General features: G+C 50.8%; 1 long non-coding RNA gene across 1 annotated transcript in view; it reads left to right on the forward strand.

Moving 5' to 3' along the window:
* LOC140691006 (uncharacterized) overlaps positions 1-9,605 on the forward strand; it is a 32,431-nt gene extending 22,826 nt beyond the window's left edge. The window contains exon 3 of the long non-coding RNA XR_012066447.1: positions 9,343-9,605. This is a non-coding gene — a long non-coding RNA (uncharacterized lncRNA). The remainder of the gene's footprint in view (positions 1-9,342) is intronic.
* The last annotated feature ends 1,870 nt before the right edge of the window (positions 9,606-11,475 follow it).

Raw genomic sequence — 11,475 nt, forward strand, 5'->3', positions numbered from 1 at the left:
TAGCTTAACTCTGACCGAGTTAGGACACACAGGCATTAGCAACTCCACTGTCACTGCCACCTGACTCGGGGGGGTACTGGAGGCCATCACGACTGCAAGTCGCACCCGGATTTCAGAGATGCTCAAATGTGAAGAAATGTGTGAATTCCCGAGAATGAGTGCAATGTGGCAGCAGTGAGGCCAGGCTGCATTTTACTGGTGAGACACGTAGTTCGTACCTAAGTTGGAGTCAGGGTGTCAAGATTTCCTCCCTCAGTGTTTTGTGAGTTTTCCTGTGTTTTTGTTTTTGTTTCTTTTTTCAGCCTCTTTCCACAACCCAAACACAGAGATGAGCCCCTTTGGGGGTTATTAGGATCAGAAGCGATAATGGGGTGGGGCAAGGCAGCCGTTTCAGTGTGGTTGGGTATGGAAGTCAGAGAGGTCTCCGGGAGGAGGTGACGTTTGGGCTGAAATCTAATTAACTCATGAAGAACATTCCAGGCAGAGGGACGGGCCAGAGCTGACCTTCAGGTTTAGAGATCTGGATAAAGCTCGGCGAGGTATTGCCTGCAGGATCATGGGGACGCAGGAAGGAGTGGGAAATGAGACCGGGCGGCAGGGGAGACCACGCTGGGTCTTGCAGGCCACATGAGAGGCTCTGGCATCGTCCTGAGAACAATGGAAGCCTATGGAGGGTTTTAAGCAGAAGAATGGTGTCCAGGGATAAAATCATGGCCTCCCCCGCCGCCAAAGATGTTCACATCCTGATACCCCAACCTGTCAGTCTGCTACCTGACATGGCAAAGGGTACTTTGCAGATGTGATTAACTTCAGGGCCTCGAGGTGGGGAGATTCTCCTGCGTTATCTGGTGGAGATCTGGTAGAGCCAATGGTGGAAGTTCCAGCCCGAATTGGAAGGTGGAAGACAAATGTCCCAGGTCAGAGACAGGCAGGCAGAGGGAGAAAGAATTCCTCTCACTCAGCGTTTTTGTTCCATTCAGGACCTCAGTGGATTGGATGGGGCCCACCCTCACTGGGGAGGGCAGTTTGCTTTCCAAACGTTCAGCTCGTCCAGAAACATCTTCACAGATACACCCAGAATGTTTAACCAAATGACAGTCAAATTGACTCATAAAATTAACCATCACATACCCAGCACCCAGGACCATCTGACACAGAGTAGGAGCTCAGTCCGTATCTGAATGAGTGAATGAATGAATGAATGATGGAGTCGGAGAGACTTGACTTGGACGTGGGACTCCTCAGATGGCTGAAGCCACTCTTGCTTCAAACCCACACAAAGGCCACCTCCTGGTCCAGGGCATCCTCTCTGCATCTTCCCTTCCTCTCTCTCCTTGGACCTCCCAGAACCCTGGGTCACTTTGTCTCTGCTGAGACCCTCCAGGTTGTCCCCAGGGGTGCCACCCCTGGTAGGCATCCTCTGGGGCGGCATCTGGATCCCGTCCACCTCTGCACCTGAATGTGCCAACAGTAGGCACCCGCTCCCTGCCCCAGCCCCACCTCAAAATAAAGGATTCATAGGGTAGGTGCTTTGCAGGATCTTCTAGCCCCGAAGGGCTCCCCGTTCCTCAGAGGGTGCCTGGAACCCCCTGGAGCATCAGCATGAAGATAAGTGTGGTGTCCCCCGAAGGCCCCCTGGGAAGATGTAGAGGGCTCACTCACACGGGCAGGCCCCTGGGGTTCGTGAGCGTGTGGATGGCGCACAGGCAGGCTCTTGTGCCCTTTTGATCCCTGGGAGACAGCCACAGCGGGTTTTGCTGCTCGGCCCACGTTGCAGATTGGGAAACTGAGGCTTACAATGCTGAGAGTCCAAGTGACCTGCCTAAGAGTTCCCTGCTGCTTCTCAGGGGAGCCCAGGCTCCAACCCAGGAGCTTCTGACTTCAAACCACATTCTCTTCATCCCAGACCATTTTGTGGCCCATGTTTGGGCGCTGGTCCAGCAATATTAGGTTCACCGAGGGAAGGGGTTTGCAAAGGCAGAATCCCAGGCCTCTGGAGATTCTGTTTCAATGGATCTGAGTTGGGACCCAGGACTCTCCATTTTTAGCCAGCTCCCAAGCCAATGCTGATGCTTTCAAAGTGTGAGACCCTCGGTCTACACTCTGCTGCCTGTCAGGGTGTGAGACATGCGGTTCAGGACCCAGAGGTTTGAAAGCCAGAGTGACCCAGTCTCTGCCTCCCTGAAGGTTGCTGGTCCCCTGGAGCCCAGTTTGATGGGGACTCAGGCTACTGCCACTGTCCCCCTCCCTCCACGGGGGCTGCTGCCAGCGAGTGCAGCTCTGCTGGTAAAGTCTTTATCGGGAATGTCGCCTAATGCATTCATATCAAACAATAGCGCCTCATACATCATCCCTGCCAGAGGCCACCTCCGCTAGGACAAGCACAGTCCATTACCCTGACGGGCGCAGGCCGTGCGCAAAACAGATAACGGGTCCCAGCCGTGTGGGAGGGAGACACAGGCGGCGAGTTGTCATTGCCCCGGCGAGCACCAAGGGGGCCCTGGGCACCTGCCACTCCGAGCAGGTGCGACACAGGGTATCTGAGGTTCCAACCTTACAGGGCAGTAGATTTGGTTGAGAACCTGGCTCTGCATTTTCAGGGAAATAACTCAACATCTCTGAGCCTGGTTTTCCCATCTGTAAAAAAAAAAAAAGGCTAAGTATAGTACTTGCTTCACATAGATCTGTGGGCAGGCTTAAAAAGAGGAGGCTGGTGAAGTGCTGGGCACGACGCCTGGGGAAGACGAAGTGTCCTGTAAATGGGAGGTGTGACCGGTGCTTTATCAGCAGGACCCAGTTCGCACTGGCCTGCCCCTTTCCAGGGACGCTCGTCAACAGACTTCATCACCTCTGAGCTCCCAGGGGCACCGAGGGACGGTCACCCCTCGGTGCTGGCTCCCCAGACCCTGACACAGGGGTTTGCAAGCCTGCAAGTCATTGATTTTGGAGATGAAACTCACATCAAGAAGAGAGTGGGGAAGGAGACCGCCAATAAAAAGCGTGTGATAAAGTCCAACTCTCACTGTGGCGAGTGGGGCGTAATCCTGCCGGGGAACTCTGGGACACAGCGTGGGACGCACCAGCTCAAGGAGCTGGGCTATTTCCAGATCAACTGCCGTCACCACTGGGGTTGCTCCAGGGGGCATGAATCCCCTGGTTTGGCCTACAGGTGGCAAAGCAGGCATCAGAGAAAGCCCCGGGGCAGAGACAAGCTGGCTGGAGGCTGCAGTCAGGTGCACCCAGGTGGTAAGAGTGAGGGGATATGGATGGGACACTGCTGTGGGTTGAATCATGTCCCTTCCCCCAAATCCATATGTTCAAGTCCTAACCCCCAGTACCTCAGAAGGTGAGTATATTTGGAGACAGACCCTTTACATAGAGAACTAAGGTAAAATGAAGTCATTTGGGTCACCCCCACTCCAATATGACTGGTATCCTTATTGGAAGTGATCAGGACACAGACACGCATGGGGAGAAGCCCATGTGAAGACACGGGGAGAAGACGGCTGTCCACAAACCAAGGAGAGAGGCTCTGAAAAATCAAACCTGCCCACACCTTGATCTCGAACTGCAGCCTCCAGAACTGTGAGAAAATAAATTTCTGTTGTTTAAGTCCACACCCTCTTCCCCCTACTCCTGCCACCTGTGGTATTTTGTTACAGCAGCCCGAGCAGACTGCAGGCACAGTAGAGTATGCCACGCCAGCCGCCCCCTCCTCTTTTGCCCCTGACCATTTGCCCTCTTTGCTGGCCAAGAGGCACAAAGCCAGTCCAAGGGGCAATGGACAGTGCTTGTCCCCTGCTCTTGATCCAGCCACCCCAGCCCTCTCTTGATTCCCCATGTGTCCCCAGTTCCTTTCCACCTCAAGATCTTTGCCTCTGCTGTTCCCTCCACCGGGAATGCTGTTCCCTCAGATCTTCACAGGGCAGCTCCTCATCCTTCATGCCTCCGCTTACTGGTCCTCTCCTTGCGCAGGTCCTTCCTGACCCCTTTATCGCTCTCTTTCACGTTACCCTGTCTAATTTTTTTCTGTGCACTGATTGCACTGGCCTTTCTTTCTCTGTTTATTATCATCTCCCTCCTTTGAAGGCAGAATCCTTGTCAGTCTTGTCTTCTGCTGTGACCTCAGTGCCCAGAATGGTGCCTTGTTTATATTGGGGCTCAGCAAATTTTTGGTGAGTCAGTGTGAGTCCAGGAGTAGAATCAGGCCACCCAATCCTCCCTGTAAAAATTTTGTCTCCCAGGCACAGGGTGCTATGGACTGAATTGTGTCCCTCACCACCCCAGATTCCAACGTTGAAGCCCTTACTACCCAATGTGATGGTATTTGGAAGTGGGGCCTTTAGGAGGTAATCAGGGTTAGAGGAGTTCATGGGGATGGAGCCCCCATGATGGGGTTAGTGCCCTTATAAGAAGAAACCATCATGTAAGGACCCAGTGAGAAGGCAGCCATCTACAAGCCGGAAAGAGGGCTCTCACCAGAAGCTGACCAGGCTGGCACCTCGATCTTGGCCTGCTTTCCTCTGGAACTGTGAGAAAAATTAATTGTTGTCATTTAAACCACCCAGTCTCTGATATTTCACTATGGCAGTCCCAGCCGACTAAGACACATGTTAAGCTCTTAAGAGCATTTCAAAGCTGTTTGCATTTCCTCCTTTCCTTCAGCACTGTGTAGGCACACAGTAGGTGCTCAATAAATCATTAAAAAAAGAAAACCAGAGGGAAGGGTATAGCTCAGTGTTAGAGTGCACGCCTAACATGCATGAAGCCCTGGGTTCAATTCCCAGTATCTCCACTAAATAAGTAAATAAATAAACCTAATTACCACCCCATAAAAATTTTTTTTAAAAACCAGAAAAGCCAAGGTCTGTGGGGCCATTTGTCTTTATTCACCTGCATGCCTGGTGGGTTTTCCTTGTTTTTCACCAGCAAAGTGTAAAGATATAGAATACTCTTTCCCATCTCCTCCTCTTCTAGGACGGGGTGACCAGGTGGGCGCCCAAAGAGTGAGGGAGCAGATGCCCCATTAGTTCAGGACCAGGAAGTAAGAAAGGCTGTTGGATTCTACCAGAGGGGCTAGGAGAGAGAAACACTTAGGCTAGATTAGCCACTGAGGATCGCAGGAGATTCTGCGGATGCTCCTAAGAGGAGGTGGCGATATTGGTGCCCAGGATGAGGTAAGAAGAGACTTCTGTGTCTGCTAGTTCCCACTGAATCTTCATCCTAGCTCTGGGCGATGGCCTAGGGTGGTGGCTACACCAGGGACTCTGAATCCCTGTCTCCTGGGTTCAAATCCCAACCCTGCAACTTACTGGCTCTATGTCTTTGGGCAAGGTTGTGAAGGTCTCTGGGCCTCAGTCTATCTCATCTGTGAAATGGGATAATAGTTACTGTCTCAGATGGTGATTGTGAGGACCAAACATAAAACCTGGCTATGTGAGTTTGAATATGATAGAACGGGTTTCCCAGAACTCCCTGTTGGCTGGCTCTCGTCATCTGGCTAACATCACACATGACTTTGAACTGTATGCAATTGAATGGTTTGGCTCCTACATTTAAATATTATGGCAGGGGCTTTACAGCTTAGAAAGTATTTGAACAGTACTGTGTAAGTGTTAGTTATTATTATTGTTAGTCCCATTTTAAAGATGACAAACCTGGTGCCAGAGCTGGCAGCTGGCAGAAGGCTAAGGGCAGGAGAGGGCATTTTGGTGCCTCTTGATGTGTGAGGACAGGGTGACTTCAGGTACTTCTGCCTTCTCCGAGGGGCAAGGGGCAAGGAGCAAGGGTCTCCAGAGTCAGCAGCTTCATTAAATGCCCCAATCGCTCCATCTCATCATGAGTTAAGTGAAAGAATGATAAACCAAGGTTTTATTAGCTGCCCTATTGGTGGCTGGGCTGGGCTGGAACTCCTCCCTTTGAACCCAGAAGCTGAGAGTCTGATGGCCACAGCCCACAAGGCCCCCTGAGCCCCTGAACAATCCAGGAGGGATACCTGGGGCAGACAGGAGTGGAGGTTGGGTGTGGGGTTGCATAGCAGCCCAGAGAGTAGGGAAGTGGGCCAGGGTCTTAACAGCATATGATTGAAGACCCTAGTAATTGTGTCTGACGGGGGACTCATCCCCAGGGCTGGATAGAGGGGGATCTCAAAGCCCAGATGTGGCCCGGGGTCAGAAGCTGATGGGAGTAGGGGAGCAGCCCCCTTGGAGCTCCTGAGCAGTGAGTCCTGTGGTTCTAGAGGACGGTGCCATACATCACCCGACACGCCTTTCTGTGGGACCGGCCTGGTTGACAGCAGCCATTTATCTGAATGTCATTGGCAGTAAACTGGTGCGGGGGAGAGCCGTGAGGAAGGAGGGGGCTGATGCAAAGAGGCGGGGTCTTTGGGAATTTCCCAGAGGCCAGTCCACAGCTTGAGCCTTGAAGGGGAGCAGTTATAAGCTGGGAGATGGCTCTGTCCGTGGTGCTGAACCTCACTGACCCACTTTCTCTTTCTCCCTGGGGACAATGTGGGTGGAGGTGGGGGAGTCCTGCGAACTCAGCGCTACTTTGGAGTCAGATGTGAGCTGGGGGCAGCTCCAGTGGTGAGACACTAGCAGGGGAGGAAGGTGATCGTCATATGGTTATGGACATGAAATTTGGAGCCATAATCCTAGTGTGTTCATTCATAAAGGATATTTATTTATCAAGAACAAGTTCCCCAAGACATAGACCCTGAAGATATCGATCAGTCATACAACCTAAGGTAAAATTTTCTACACTAGCTGGGTGGCCTTGGGCAAGTTACTTAATCTCTCTGTGCCTTTATGTCCTCATCTGTAAAATGAGGATAACGATCATAGCCACTTCATGGAGTTGTGAGAGGATTGAGATAATGGAGTTAAAGTGATTAAAATGGAGCCTGGCTCAAGGAAAGTGCTTAATAATTCTTAGCTCAAGTTACTGTCATTGTTAACACTATGACGTGTACAGGGAGTTCTCAGAGGCAATACCAGGGGGAGCCAGACATTGTTCAGAGAATCAGGGAAGAACTGAAGGATGATGAAAGCTTGCATTGAGGAGGGTGGAAGACATTCCAGGCAAAGGGGACAGCATGGGCAAAGGCCCTGAGTTAGGAAAGGGACAGGATAACATCCAAGAGCTTAAAAAAAAAAGCCACAGGGGCTGGACCATTGAGAAAGCTGACAGAGCCTCAGTTTCTTAATCTGTTAAATGGGCATAATGGTAGAACCTACTTCCTCTGAAGCTGTGAGGGTTAAATGAGATGGCTTGTTTAAAGTTCCCTGTACAGAGAGCCTAAGCACTTATGATTGGTTAGATTCCTGGTTCCAACCCCCAGGGAGCCACACCCCACATTATAGCTGGAAAGGACTTCAGAGGCCATTCATTTTACAGATAGGAGCATGGAGGACTTTAGAGAGATCTACTGCTGGGGCTGCCTGTTCCAGCCTCCTTAGATGGAGAGAGTGGGGGGCAGTAGAAAGAGTAGGGGCTTAGAGAGGCTGAGCAGTGGGGTTAAATCCTGACTCCAGTGCTAACCTGTTGTGGAACTTGGCGTGATGGCTGCCTTAAAGCCCTCAGTTTCTTCATCTGTAAAAATGGGGATAATAACACTTACTGAGAAGGCATTCATGGTTATAAGAGGGGGTCAGACACTCGGATGCCCTAGAGGCCAGGCAGGAAATGTAAAGGACACTTCTCAAAAGAACTCTAAATCCTGATTTTATGTAGGATGTCCCTATTTTTAAGTGTTAGAAACTAATTCAAGGTTTTTAAAAACACAAGGTGGGTCAGAGCTACCACGTTTGTGGCCTTAGTTTTGATTTGTGGACTGAAGGTGATGCACTTAGTAGGTGCTTAATAAATGATGTCCCTTTCTCTTGGGAAGTCACTCTCTGCCCCCAGTCTCTGGTGCTTCTCCCTCATCTGTCTCTATACCATCACCTGCCTGCTTGGAATTCAGACCGTAGGCCAGGCTGGAGCCCACAACCCAAAACTTAGAATCCTCGAATTCAGGAAGGGGCTGAGTCCCACTCAGCTAAGCCTCTGGCCGTCCTTACCCTCCTCTGTCCCCATCCTGGGAGGTCCTGTCTTACCAGGCAGGTGCTGCCTGCCTGGGGCCCCAGGATCACAAAGCATGCAGGTGGTCGGTGTAGGAGGCATGTGTCACAGCCCTGTCACCCCCACAGCTGCTCCCTCCTCCTGTCTGTGTCATCAGGAAACCCTGGGAATGAGATGACACAACTCCCTGGGGAGTGTACCTGCCTCAGAGAGTGGTGCTGTGACTCAGAGGTGCAACCAGGCTCCAGTGCCTGCACATGCATCAGTGACACAGACAGAAAAGGGGTGACACCAGGTCGGAGCTGCATGGGGCTTTGGAGGGCAGCCCAACAGTGCTCAGTGGGGAAATCCAGCCCAGAGGGAGGAAGGTCACATGATTTCGCCTGAATGCCCTTTCTGTGACATCTTCCTGCCAGACCAAGATCTAGAGCAGGGATGTCAGAGCCTGGAGTCTTCACATCCCCTGGATCATGGGAAGAGGAAGTCTACAGACATGTCCCCATCCTGCTTCTGCCACTTACTGTGTGTCCTTGGGCAGCTCACATAGCCTTGCTGGTCCTCAGTTTCATCTGTAAAGTGAGAATAAACACTTTGCCAAAGTTAGAATGAGAACTTGTATAAAATTCCTGGTTCATAATGGATGCTTAAAAGTCTTTTTAAAAAGGCACTTATATCTGGCCTCATTTCAAAAAGGCTTAGAAGTGGCTTACAAGTATACACTGCAGTGCCAATGCAGGAAAGACCTAGATGAGAGGACAGGATGACGGGATGGTGGGGCAAGGTCTTGTATGGTTGTGAGCAGTGGGCTGCATGTCTGGATTAGAGTCTCCCAGCAGCCACAGCAAAGAAAGAAATGTGACCATTATGTAACTCTTAGTATCCATAAGCTGAGAAACTACCACTTGCTTAGGGGGAAAAAAACTTTTCTTGGTAATGAGATGTGAGCAATTTCTCTTGTGAGTCTTTAAAAACAGGGCCCTGTGGGACAAGGTCATTCTCTTTCCTTTCCACGCCCTCCGTTCCTTCTCCAGCTATTCCTTGGCGTTACTCAAGCCCTACAACCGTAGCTGATGGCATAATGATTAAGAGGCCCAGATCTGAAGACAAAACCAGCCTGCACCACTGTGCAGCCTTGGGCTAGAGACTCTCTGAGCCTGTTTCCTCATCTACAAAACAGGTGGTTATAAATGATAACCACCTCCAGGTTCTTGAAGATTGGAGGTGGTGAAACAGCACATAAAACACTGACCAGCTTAAACTGATTTTGCTTCCTTTAAACAGGTTGTCGATCAATCAAGCCTGGAGTTATTTTATAAGAGACAGCACTGCTCATGTACAAGACGGGAACTCCTGTCTCCAGGATGACTCTGGAACCAAGAATCTTAAGTCTACAGAATTTAAAGAATAGAAATGTTGCCCCTGAAGCCCTTTATGAAGCAAGAAGTCCTTCGATAAGGAAAATCTAGTTTCCAGCAGTAGCTTATTTGGACTGATTTGAGGTTAGCCAATCAGCTGCAGGTTTGAAGTTCCCCTAGCCTCTTAAATTTCACCCGGAAGCCTGGATCAGAGAGACGTATTTGAGAGTCTTGCCTTCTGTCTCCTTGCTGATTGACCTCGCAGTAAAACTTTTTTTTTTCTCAAAAGCCAGTGCCGTAGGATTGGTTCCTAGAGCATCAGGCAGCCAGCCCTTGCTGAGAAACAGCAGTATCTTCTATAAAGAGCTTCAAGTGGTGTTTTGCACGCAGTAAGTGCTCCATTAATGGTGGCTTCTCTTCTTTACAGCAGGAACTCAATAAATGTTCAGTGAATGAATATCACAGGACAGTGAAAAGCCTTTTATCTCCCAAACCGTCCCCTCAGTGCTTCTCAGCAGTGGGCTTTCTCCCCCAAACCAAATTGCAGCTGCGTATGTGTTTTAATCAATTCCATGGTTTGTGGGAGCCAAAAGAGCCCAGGTTAATGGAACACAGCCGAATCCCCCATGAATTTCAAACCCTCCTTGAGAGGCCTCTGCTTTTTCCGGCGCAGCCACTGGGAAGCCGCTGCCTCCACTCCACTCGGGGAGGAGAAATTGAATAATTGATGCAATTTGAATAACACTAGGATTTGTAATGATATTGAAATGTAAAGATAAAAAGGGGCGTGAATGGGGGCTGATAGCGGAAGAGGCAAGTTGTTAATAGGCACTTAGGGGCCAGTGGGGTGGGGGGAGCTCCACTGGAAATGTGTGCTGAAAAGGCATTCAAGAGAGGAGGTGCTGGGAGGGGGTGGGCTGAGAAATCTCCACCCGATGAGGGGGAGAAACCATATTCATAAATAAGATGCGGAAATTTCTCCCGACTCAGCATCACTAACAGTTAGAGAGTGGATAATTATTTAAATGCCAAATCATTCTGTTCATTAGAATCCCAAATCATATCTGAAGAAACTGATTGCCCAGGGCAGGAAGAGACGGGGTGGAGGAGGCAGGGGGTTGGGGTGGCCAGGAAAGCAGGGAATGGGGGGGTATCCCCAACTTCTGATCCAGGCCAAGGGGAAGGTTGAGTAGAAGGAATGACAGGATAGTGGGGAGGGTAGGAACACAGGATGGAAAGTCAGACAGACGTGGGTTGAAGACCAGGATCTGATACTTCCTGGTTGTGAGTCTTGAGCACACTACCTGACCTCTCTGAGCCTCCGTTTGCTCAGCTGAAAAATGGGGTTGACGTCAAGATCCACTCTGCAGGCAGTGAAGTTATTTTAGGGAAGGCTTCTGGGAGGCAGAACGGAGAGTGGGACTGGGAGGAAAGTCGACTAGGACTGGGGGAGGTGGGGTAGAAGCTTCAAAGAAACCTGAAGCCAGGTTCCTTTTTCCTCCCAACTCCGACCCCATATCCTACCATAGTCAGAGAGAGAGGAGCAGACTTGAGAGTGGAGACGGAGTCCCAGAGAGGATAAGGAACTTGGGTCAAGATGACACAGTAAGTCAGTGGCAGAACCAGGGACCCCAAGTCCACACATATCCTGTAATCCCCACAGGACCCCAAATCCCAGCCTGATCTGGCCGCCCTCCCGGTCTCCAAGGTGGGAGCCAGCTCAGTCCCTGGGAGTGTTACCGTGTCTGTGGACCAGAGTCACAAGGGCAAGTCGATAACAATTCAATTATGCCGATAGATCCAGGGCTGTCTGGCGCCCCTCCCATGGCGATGACCAAGCCGCCCCTCGGAGACCAGCAAGCAAGTGGGGGTCCTGGAGCAGAGGAGCCACAAGGAGTGCTGCTGGGCTCAGCTGGGACAGGAAACCCCCAAGCAGGTAAGCAGCATGCACTCATGAGCTCTCAGCATCACACTCTGAAGAGTACTAGCAAGACATCCACACGCCTGTCAGTGCAATTGTGCGTCGGCTTTTATTCCATACCAGGCCCTGTGCTAAGCA

Source organism: Vicugna pacos, chromosome 32 (genome assembly GCF_048564905.1).
Source record: "Vicugna pacos chromosome 32, VicPac4, whole genome shotgun sequence".
Taxonomy (NCBI): domain Eukaryota; kingdom Metazoa; phylum Chordata; class Mammalia; order Artiodactyla; family Camelidae; genus Vicugna; species Vicugna pacos.